Genomic DNA, 9,480 nt, shown 5'->3' on the forward strand with positions numbered 1-9,480 from the left:
TAACCCAATCACAGAAAGACATACATGGTATGCACTCATTGATAAGTGGCTATTAGCCCAAATGCTTGAATTACCCTAGATCCCTAGAACAAACAAAACTCAAGACGGATGATCAAAATGTGAATGCTTCACTCCTTCTTTAAATGAGGAAAAAGAATACCCTTGGCAGGGAAGGGAGAGGCAAAGATTAAAACAGAGACTGAAGGAACACCCATTCAGAGCCTGCCCCACATGTGGCCCATACATATACAGCCTCCCAATTAGACAAGATGGATGAAGCAAAGAAGTGCAGACCGACAGGAGCCGGATGTAGATCGCTCCTGAGAGACACAGCCAGAATACAGCAAATATAGAGGCGAATGCCAGCAGCAAACCACTGAACTGAGAATAGGTCCCCTATTGAAGGAATCAGAGAAAGAACTGGAAGAGCTTGAAGGGGCTCGAGACCCCAAAAGTACAACAATGCCAAGCAACCAGAACTTCCAGGGACTAAGCCACTACCTAAAGACTATACATGGACTGACCCTGGACTCTGACCCCATAGGTAGCAATGAATATCCTAGTAAGAGCACCAGTGGAAGGGGAAGCCCTGGGTCCTGCTAAGACTGAACCCACAGTGAACTAGTCTATGGGGGGAGGGCGGCAATGGGGGGAGGGTTGGGAGGGGAACACCCATAAGGAAAGGGAGGGGGGAGGGGGATGTTTGCCCGGAAACCGGGAAAGGGAATAACACTCGAAATGTATATAAGAAATACTCAAGTTAATAAAAAGAAAAAAAGAAAAAAAAAAAGATGTTGAACATTTCTTTAGGTGTTTCTCAGCCATTCGGCATTCCTCAGCTGTGAATTCTTTGTTTAGCTCTGAAGTCCATTTTTTAATAGGATTATTTGTCTCCCTGCAGTCTAACTTCTTGAATTCTTTGTATATTTTGGATATAAGCCCTCTATCTGTTGTAGGATTGGTAAAGATCTTTTCCCAATCTGTTGTTTGCCATTTTGTCCTAACAACAGTGTCCTTTGCCTTACGGAAGCTTTGTAGTTTTATGAGATTCCATTTGTCGATTCTTGATCTTAGAGCATAGGCCATTGGTGTTTTCTTCAGGAAATTTTCTCCAGTGCCCTTGTGTTCAAGAAGCTTCCCCAACTTTTCTTCTATTAGTTTGAGTGTATCTGGTTTGACATGAAGGTCTTCGATCCACTTGGACTTAAGCTTTGTACAGGATGATAAGCATGGATAGATCTGCATTCTTCTACATGCTGGTGTTCAGTTGAAATTGCACCATTTGCTGAAAATGCTATCTCTTTTCCATTGGATGATTTAGGCCCCTTTGTCAAAAATCAAGTGACCAAAGGTGTGTCGGTTCATTTCTGGGTCTTCAGTTCTATTCCATTGGTCTATCTGTCTGCCTCTGTAACAATACCATGCAGTTTTTATCACTATTGCTCTGTAATACTGCTTGAGTTCAGGGATAGTGATTCCCACAGAAGTCCTTTTATTGTTAAGGATAGTTTTAGCTATCCTGGGTTTTTTGTTATTGTAGATGAGTTTGCAAATTGTTCTGTCTAACTCTCTGAAGAATTGGATTGCTATTTTGATGGGGATTGCATTGAATCTGTAGATCTCTTTTGGTAAAATGGCCATTTTTATTATATTAATCTGGCCAATCCATGAGCACGGGAGATCTTTCCATCTTCTGAGAGGTCTTCTTCAATTTCTTTCTTCAGAGGCTTGAAGTTATTGTACAGATTTTTCCTTGCTTGGTTAAAGTCACACTGAGGTATTTTATATTATTGGGCATTATTATGAATGGAGTCGTTTCCCTAATTTCTTTCTCGGCTTGTTTCTCTTTTGTGTAGAGGAAGGTTACTGATTTATTTGAGTTAATTTTATACCAAGCCGCTTTGCTGAAATTGTTTATCAGGTTTAGTAGTTCTCTAGTGGAACTTTTGGGATCACTTAAATATACTATCATGTCATCTGCAAATAGTGATATTTTGACTTCTTCTTTTCCAATCTGTATCCCCTTGATCTCCTTTTCTTGTCTGATTGCTCTGGCTAGAACTTCAAGAACTATATTGAATAAGTAGGGAGAGAATGGGCAGCCTTGCCTAGTCCCTGGTTTTAGTGGGATTGCTTCAAGTTTCTCTCCATTTACTTTAATGTTAGCTACTGGTTTGCTCTATATGGCTTTTACTATATTTAGGTATGGGCCTTGAATTCCTATTCTTTCCAAGATTTTTACCATGAAAGGGTGTTGAATTTTGTCAAATGCTTTCTCAGCATTAATGAAATGATCATGTGGTTTTGTTCTTTCAGTTTGTTTATATAATGGATTACATTTTGGGATGAAGCCTAATTGATCATGGTGGATGATTGTTTTGATGTGCTCTTGGATTCGGTTTGCCAGAATTTTATTGAGTATTTTTTCGTCGATATTCAAAGGGAAACTGGTCTGAAGTTCTCTTTCTTTGTTGGGTGTTTGTGTGGTTTAGGTATAAGAGTAATTGTGGCTTCATAGTAGGAATTCGGTAGTGCTCCATCTGTTTCAATTCTGTGGAATAGTTTGGATAGTATTGGTATGAGGTCTTCGATGAAGGTCTTGTAGAATTCTGCACTACAGCCTTCTGGACCTGGGCTCTTTTTTGTTGGGGGTCCTTTAATGGCTGCTTCTATTTCATTAGGAATTATGGGGTTGTTTAAATTGTTTATCTCTTCCTGATTTAAATTCGGTACCTGGTATCTGTCTAGAAAATCGTCCATTTTCTGCAGACTTTCAAGTTTTGTTGAATATAGGCTTTTGTAGTAGGATCTGATGATTTTTTCGAATTTCCCCTGATTCTGTAGTTATGTCTCCCATTTTATTTCTGATTTTGTTAATTTGTACACACTCTCTGTGTCCTCTCGTTAGTCTGGCTAAGGGTTCATCTATCTTGTTGATTTTCTCAAAGAACCAACTTTTGGTTCAGTTGATTCTTTCTATGGTGTTTTTGTTTCTACTTGGTTGATTTCAGCTATGAGTTTGATTATTTCCTGTCTTCTACTCATCCTGGGTCTATTTGCTTCTTTTTGTTCTAGAACTTTTAGGTGTCCTGTCAAGCTGCTGACATATGCTCTCTCCTTTTTCTTTCTGCAGGCATTCAGAGCTACGAGTTTTCCTCTTAGCATGGCTTTCATTGTTTCCCATAAGTTTGGGTATGTTGTACCTACATTTTCATTAAATTCTAAGAAGTCATTAATTTCTTTCTTTATTTCTTCCTTGACCAGGTTATCATTGAGTAGAGCATTGTTCACCTTCCATGTGTAGGTGGGGGTTTTCCCTTATTGTTATTGAAGACCAGGTTTAGCCCATGGTGGTCTGATAGGATGCATGGGATTATTTCTATCTTTCTGTAACTTTGAGGACTGTTTCATGACCAATTATATGGTCAATTTTGGAGAAAGCGCCATGAGGTGCTGAAAAGAATGTATATCCTTTTGCTGTAGGATAGAATGTTCTGTAAATATCTGTTAAGTCCATTTGGTTCATGACTTCTCTTAGTCTGTCTATGTCTCTGTTTAATTTCTGTTTCTATGATCTGTCCATTGATGAGAGTGGGGTCTTGAAATCTCCTACGATTATTGTGTGAGATGCAATGTGTGCTTTGAGCTTTAGTAAGGTTTCTTTTATGTATGTAGGTGCCCTTATATTTGGAACATAGATATTTAGGATTGTGAGTTCATCTTGGTGGATTTTTCCTTTGATGAATATGAAGTGTCCTTCCTTGTCTTTTTTGATGACTTTTAGTTGAAAATCGATTTTATTCGATATTAGAATGGCTCCTTCCCCTTGCTTCTTCAGACCATTTGCTTGGAAAGTTGTTTTCCAACTTTCACTCTGAGGTAGTGTCTGTATTTGTCTCTGAGGTGTGTTTTCTGTAGGCAGCAGAATGCACGGTCCTCACTGCGTATCCAGTTTGTTAATCTATGTCTTCTTATTGGGGAGTTGAGACCATTGGTGTTGACAGATATTAAGGAATAGTGATTATTCCTTCCTGTTATATTTGTATTTGGATGTGAGATTATGTTTGTGTCTTTTATTCTCTTTCTTTTGTTGCCAAGATGATTAGTTTCTTGCTTTTTCTAGGGTGTAGCTTGCCTCCTTATGTTGGGCTTCACCATTTATTATCCTTTGTAGGGCTAGATTTGTAGAAAGATATTGTGTAAATTTGGTTTTGTCATGGAATATTTTGGTTTCTCCATCTATGTTAATTGAGAGTTTTGCAGGATACAGTAACCTGGGCTGGCATTTGTGTTCTCTTAGGGTCTGTATGACATCTGTCCAGCATCTTCTGGCTTTCACAGTCTCTGGCGAGAAGTGTGGTGTGATGCTGATAGGTCTGCCTTTATATGTTACTCGTCTTTTTCCATTACTGCTTTTAATATTCTTTCTTTATTTTGTGCATTTGGTGTTTTGACTATTATGTGACAGGAGGAGTTTCTTTTCTGGTCCAATCTATTTGGAGTTCTGTAGGCTTCTTGTATGTTATGGGCATCTCTTTCTTTAGGTTAGGGAAGTTATCTTCTTTGATTTTGTTGAAGACATTTACTGGTCCTTGAGCTGGGAGTCTTCACTCTCTTCTATACCTATTATCCTTAGGTTTGATCTTGTCATTGAGTCCTGGATTTCCTGTATGTTTTGGACCAGTAGCTTTTTCCATTTTACATTATCTTTGACAGTTGTGTCGATGATTTCTATGGAACCTTCTGCTCCTGAGATTCTCTCTCCTATCTATTGTATTCTGTTGTTGATGCTTGTATCTATGTCTCCTTGTCTCTTCCTTTGGTTTTCTGTATCTCGGGTTTTTTCCCTGTGTTCTTTCTTTATTGTTTCTATTTCCAGTTTTAGTTCCTTCAAGTGTTTGATTGTGTTTTCCTGAAATTCTTTCAGGGATTTTTGTGATTTCTCTCTATAGGCTTCTACTTGTTTATTTATGTTTCCCTGCATTTCTCTACAGGAGTTCTTCATGTCTTTCTTGAAGTCCTCCAGCATCATGATCAAATATGATTTTGAAACTAGATCTTGCTTTTCTGGTGTGTTTGGATATTCCGTGTTTGCTTTGGTGGGAGAATTGGGCTCCAGTGATGCCATGTAGTCTTGGTTTCTGTTGCTTGGGTTCCTGTGCTTGCCTCTTGCCATCAGGCTGTCTCTGATGTTACCTTGTTCTGCTATTTCTGAAAGTGGCTGGACTGTTCTTTAGGCCTGTGTGTCAGGAGTGCTGTAGACCTGTTTTCTTATTTTCTTTCAGTCAGTTATGGGAACAGAGTGTTTGTTGTCTGGCATGTAGTTTTTCCTACTGGTCTTTAGCTTTTCCTGTTGGCCTGTTTCCTGGGTCCACCAGGCAGATTGCTTGGAGTAGAAAAGTTGGTCTTACCTGTGGTCCTGTGGCTCAAGTTTGCTCATGGGGGGCTGCTTTTGAGCTCTCCATGAGGGCGGCAACCAGGAGGGCCTGCGCCACCTTTTCTGGGAGCCTCCATGCACCGGAGTCCCAGATGGCATTAGCTGTTTTCCTCTGGAGTTAGAAATGTGGGCAGAGTGTAGTCTCTTCTGGCTTCCCAGGTGTGTCTGCCCCTATGAAGGTTTAGCTCTCTCTCCCACGGGATTTGGGTGCAGAGAACTGTTGACTGTGTCCCCTCAGGTCTGGGCGGTGTCTTGTCATTTTTCTGAGGAAGCCGTCTTTCCTTTTCTCACAGTAAAATACAACTATTTAAGTTATTGCTTGATTTTTTTAGAACGAAATGTTTCTTTCAGTGTATAAATACAATGGGTCATTGTATTGATACCTTGTTCAATAGTATATGTATTCATATTCTGGCAGAGTGTTTGGGATTCATAATACTTGTTTCATGCTTTATTTGAAGCATTATTTGAAGAAAAATTGGTTTATTCAAATATTACTGAATTCTTCAGCTAAACTCCACAGCATGTTAAAGATATTATTACCTGTATCTGTTAAGACACCTGGTTATATATTCTGCCAAAGTTATAGTTGTAAATATTATTTTAAAACATGAGAATTAAAAAAGTCTATGTCAGCCTGCTTCCTTTCAAACTTAAAATCCCTGGAGTTGAATGTCACAGGAACTTCTGCCATCATTGCTCTCATTTCTTCATCCACAGACAATTCTGGTGACTTCTCAAAGGTCTACATCCTCTCTCAGAATATTTCTGTTACATTAAACATGTATTGAAGCACGATGTGTTTGTGATTTGATGCATGAAAAATCTGTACTTTTAAGAAAGAAAATTGTTCACTTATACACAGAATTGTTCCTTACTGTCTCTTTCTTTCATATTCTAAATCTCAAGAGTGACCAGAGCTGTCTGAATTTTGTTTTATGTCTTCCCGAAGAAATAATGTTAATGCTGCAGGAGTGTTAACTCACATTAAAAAACTTATTTACTATTTATTCCCAGGAAATACGATTTAGCCACAGATAAATATAGCTTGCAGACTGATGTTTTCTTCTGGTCAATGTGTAAAGCGCTAAAGAGTCAGGAAGCTGTATGTTGGAATTGGGAGTGTTGAAACTGAAGTTGAAGTTGGATCAAGTCACATTAGAGAATAAGATTCTGAAATGCCCTCAGAAGAGTTGAATAATATCTTCATACTGTTAAATAGACTAAGAAGGCAGCAGTTGTTCTTCAAGATACCATGGATTAGGGTGTGATTTTGTATGATAATAAATTTCTATTGTTAAAAAGGTACACTCATGTTATCAGAAAGTGACTTAAAACTGTCTAACAATTTATGTCTTTCTTACTGGAAAACTTTAAATAAAAATATTTACTTCACAAATAAGTAACGTCACTTAATAGCAAAGTCTCCAAATGGCCAAGATCTACTCAGGCTAGTAGAAACCAACTTGAAGATGTAAATATAACTACTGTCTCTGTAATAGTATTTAGCTCTTAAGTTTTATCTTGATGCTAATGGATATTCATTTCAAATTCTTAAGGTTTAAGCTTATCAAGAATAAACCCACAAAATCAAAATTTTATAAAAGCAGCAAGCTTGTAAAGTGTTACAGATAATTATGTAATACAAGTTAATAATCAGCCACCTTATAAATGATCAAATTCTTTAATATGATCTATAAGTATTGAAGTGTGGATGCTTCAGTCCTACTTAAAGGGGAACAAAAATATTCATAGAAGGAAATACAGAGAAAAAGTTTGGAACAGAGACTGAAGGAAAGGCCACCAAGAGACTGCCCCAACTGGGGGTCCAGCCCATATACATACAGCCACCAAACTTAGACAATATTGCTGATGCCAAGAAGTGCATGCTGACAGGAGTCTGAATAGTTCTCTACTGAGAGGCTTTGCCAGAGCATGACAAATAGAGAGGCGGATGCTAGCAGCCAACCATTGACCTGAAAATGGGGTCTTTACTGGAGGAGATAGAGAAAGCATTGAAGGAGCTGAAAGGGCTTGCAATGCCATTCGAACAATACTGACCAACCAGAGCTCCCAGTGACTAAACCACCATCCAAAGAGTACACGTGGATAGACCCATGGTTCCAACTGCATACATAACAGAGGATGGGCTTGTTGGGCACCAATGGGAGGAGAAACCCTTGGTCCTGACAAGCCTAGACTGCCCAGTGTAGTGGAATGTCAGGGCTGAGAGGCAGGATGGATGGATGGATGGGGGGAACACCCTAATAGAAGGAGGGGGAGGGGGTGAGATAGGGTGTTTATGGTTGGGAAACTGGAAAAAGGGGATAACATTTGAAATGTAAATAAAAATATCCAATAAAAAAGAAAAAGAAAAAAAGAATGTGACTCTAAGAATAGAATAAGATATCTCTGTTTATTGTCAAATGATTTCAAAGTTATTCCTAAAAGTTAGTAGTGGTGCCCCAGCTCATTTCAGATGTGCTGAATATGGCATATAAATATTTATTGATTGATAGAGTGGCCTTTTGGATTATATGATCTGCCCTAATTTATTCTTTTCTTTTTTTTAAGGTGGAGCAGAGTAAATAGTTTTAATGTGTAACAGGACAAATAGCAAGGACAAGACCTCCAAGACCCAGCCCTTCTCTGGTGAATCCCTGGATCTCACAAGCCTGAGAAGTCGCACGCCTGCCCAGCCCTAAGGTTCCAGGGTCTCAGGAAAGGAAGTTGAGTGGCTAGAGGCTCAACCTGCAAGAGTTTAGGAAGGCAAACAGGAGCTAGTTGAATTTGGCCTTGGAGAAATCCATCTCTGGGTGTTGATCCATGAACTTTTTCAGGATTTCCTGTTTCTTCTGCTCATCAGGGGTGGGCAACCCCATGGACTTCAGCCTCTTGTCATACATCATTTTTTCCACCATGCTGAGAGTCTCACTGTGCAGGTCTGAGAGCTTGGAGTTCTCAGGGTTAATCTTCTTGGTATTGATTTCGGGGTCACTGGTAACCAAGCGGTTCCACCATTCCATCTTATTGATCTTCTCCAGATGAACTGTCACCACCTTGCCATCTTCGATGTGCCACGAGCTCTCCTCCACCTTTACTTCATTGTAGAGTTCTCCATCAGTCACTGGTGCCTGTCCTTTGAGGCCCACCTGGAGGTGCCGCCGCTGGATGTCCACCACCACATTCTTTCCCTTCAGTCGGAAGCTGACTTGGAAGGGCACTGCCAGATCCAGCTCTGACAGGGTCTGGGTCCAGCGGTAGTTGGGCAAGTCAGCCCCATTGCCTACGTTGGGTTTCAGTTTTCCTTTGTCCTTCTCGTCTTCCTCCTCCTCGGCCTCCTGCTTCCCTGGTGAGTCAAGACTGCCATTCTTGAGCTGCACCTCATGATGCTCTGCATCCTTTTTCTGGTCAATCTCCACCTGCAGTCTCTCCTCCTCCTCATCAGTCAGTTCCTTGATCTGTGACCCGGGAGTCTCTGCCTTGGCATCCTTGGCCAGTCTGGCTGCCTGTTCTGCCTTCTCCCGACGCTCAGTCTCCTGCCGAGCTCGCTTCTGTCTTCTGGCCTTCTGTGCCAGCTGGTTGTGGTGGTTAAAAGTCTGTGTGACGAGCTTCTCTGCCATCCCCTCTTCTCCTCCAATGAAAAAGTCTGTTTTGCGTTGAAGGAGCTGAAGAAGTTGTTCACAAGCTCCTGCATGCTGCCTTCGTGCTGCTGCGCCATGGCCAGCAGCATGCTGTCGAAGAGCTCTTCCTCCTGCTCCCCTCCCATCGTGCTGCGCTCCTCACTCGTCACTCGCGCTCTGTGATGCCCCATTTTATTCTTTTCAAATCTCTGGGGATTAATGTTGTACCTTCATTAATTTAATAGCAACAAGCATGCAGATAAACCCCCTATATCTGCAGTGGCCTGATGAGGCCATTTCATGTTTACAATTCAGATCTAGCTTTTTTTTCGTAGAGCTGTTAGGTATCCAGTTGAAAAAGATAGTTCATTTACCTTGCTGGCAGGCTTGACACCAAAGACATAAATTCACAAAATAGGT

The 9,480-nt window shown here is 40.4% G+C and overlaps 1 pseudogene; it reads right to left on the bottom strand.

The window, feature by feature from the left end:
* Positions 1-8,206: 8,206 nt before the first annotated feature.
* On the bottom strand, positions 8,207-9,206 carry Nudc-ps1 (nuclear distribution C, dynein complex regulator, pseudogene 1; annotated as a pseudogene).
* Positions 9,207-9,480: the final 274 nt, after the last annotated feature.

Source organism: Rattus norvegicus, chromosome 4 (genome assembly GCF_021556685.1).
Source record: "Rattus norvegicus strain SHRSP/BbbUtx chromosome 4, alternate assembly SHRSP_T2T, whole genome shotgun sequence".
Taxonomy (NCBI): Eukaryota; Metazoa; Chordata; class Mammalia; order Rodentia; family Muridae; genus Rattus; species Rattus norvegicus.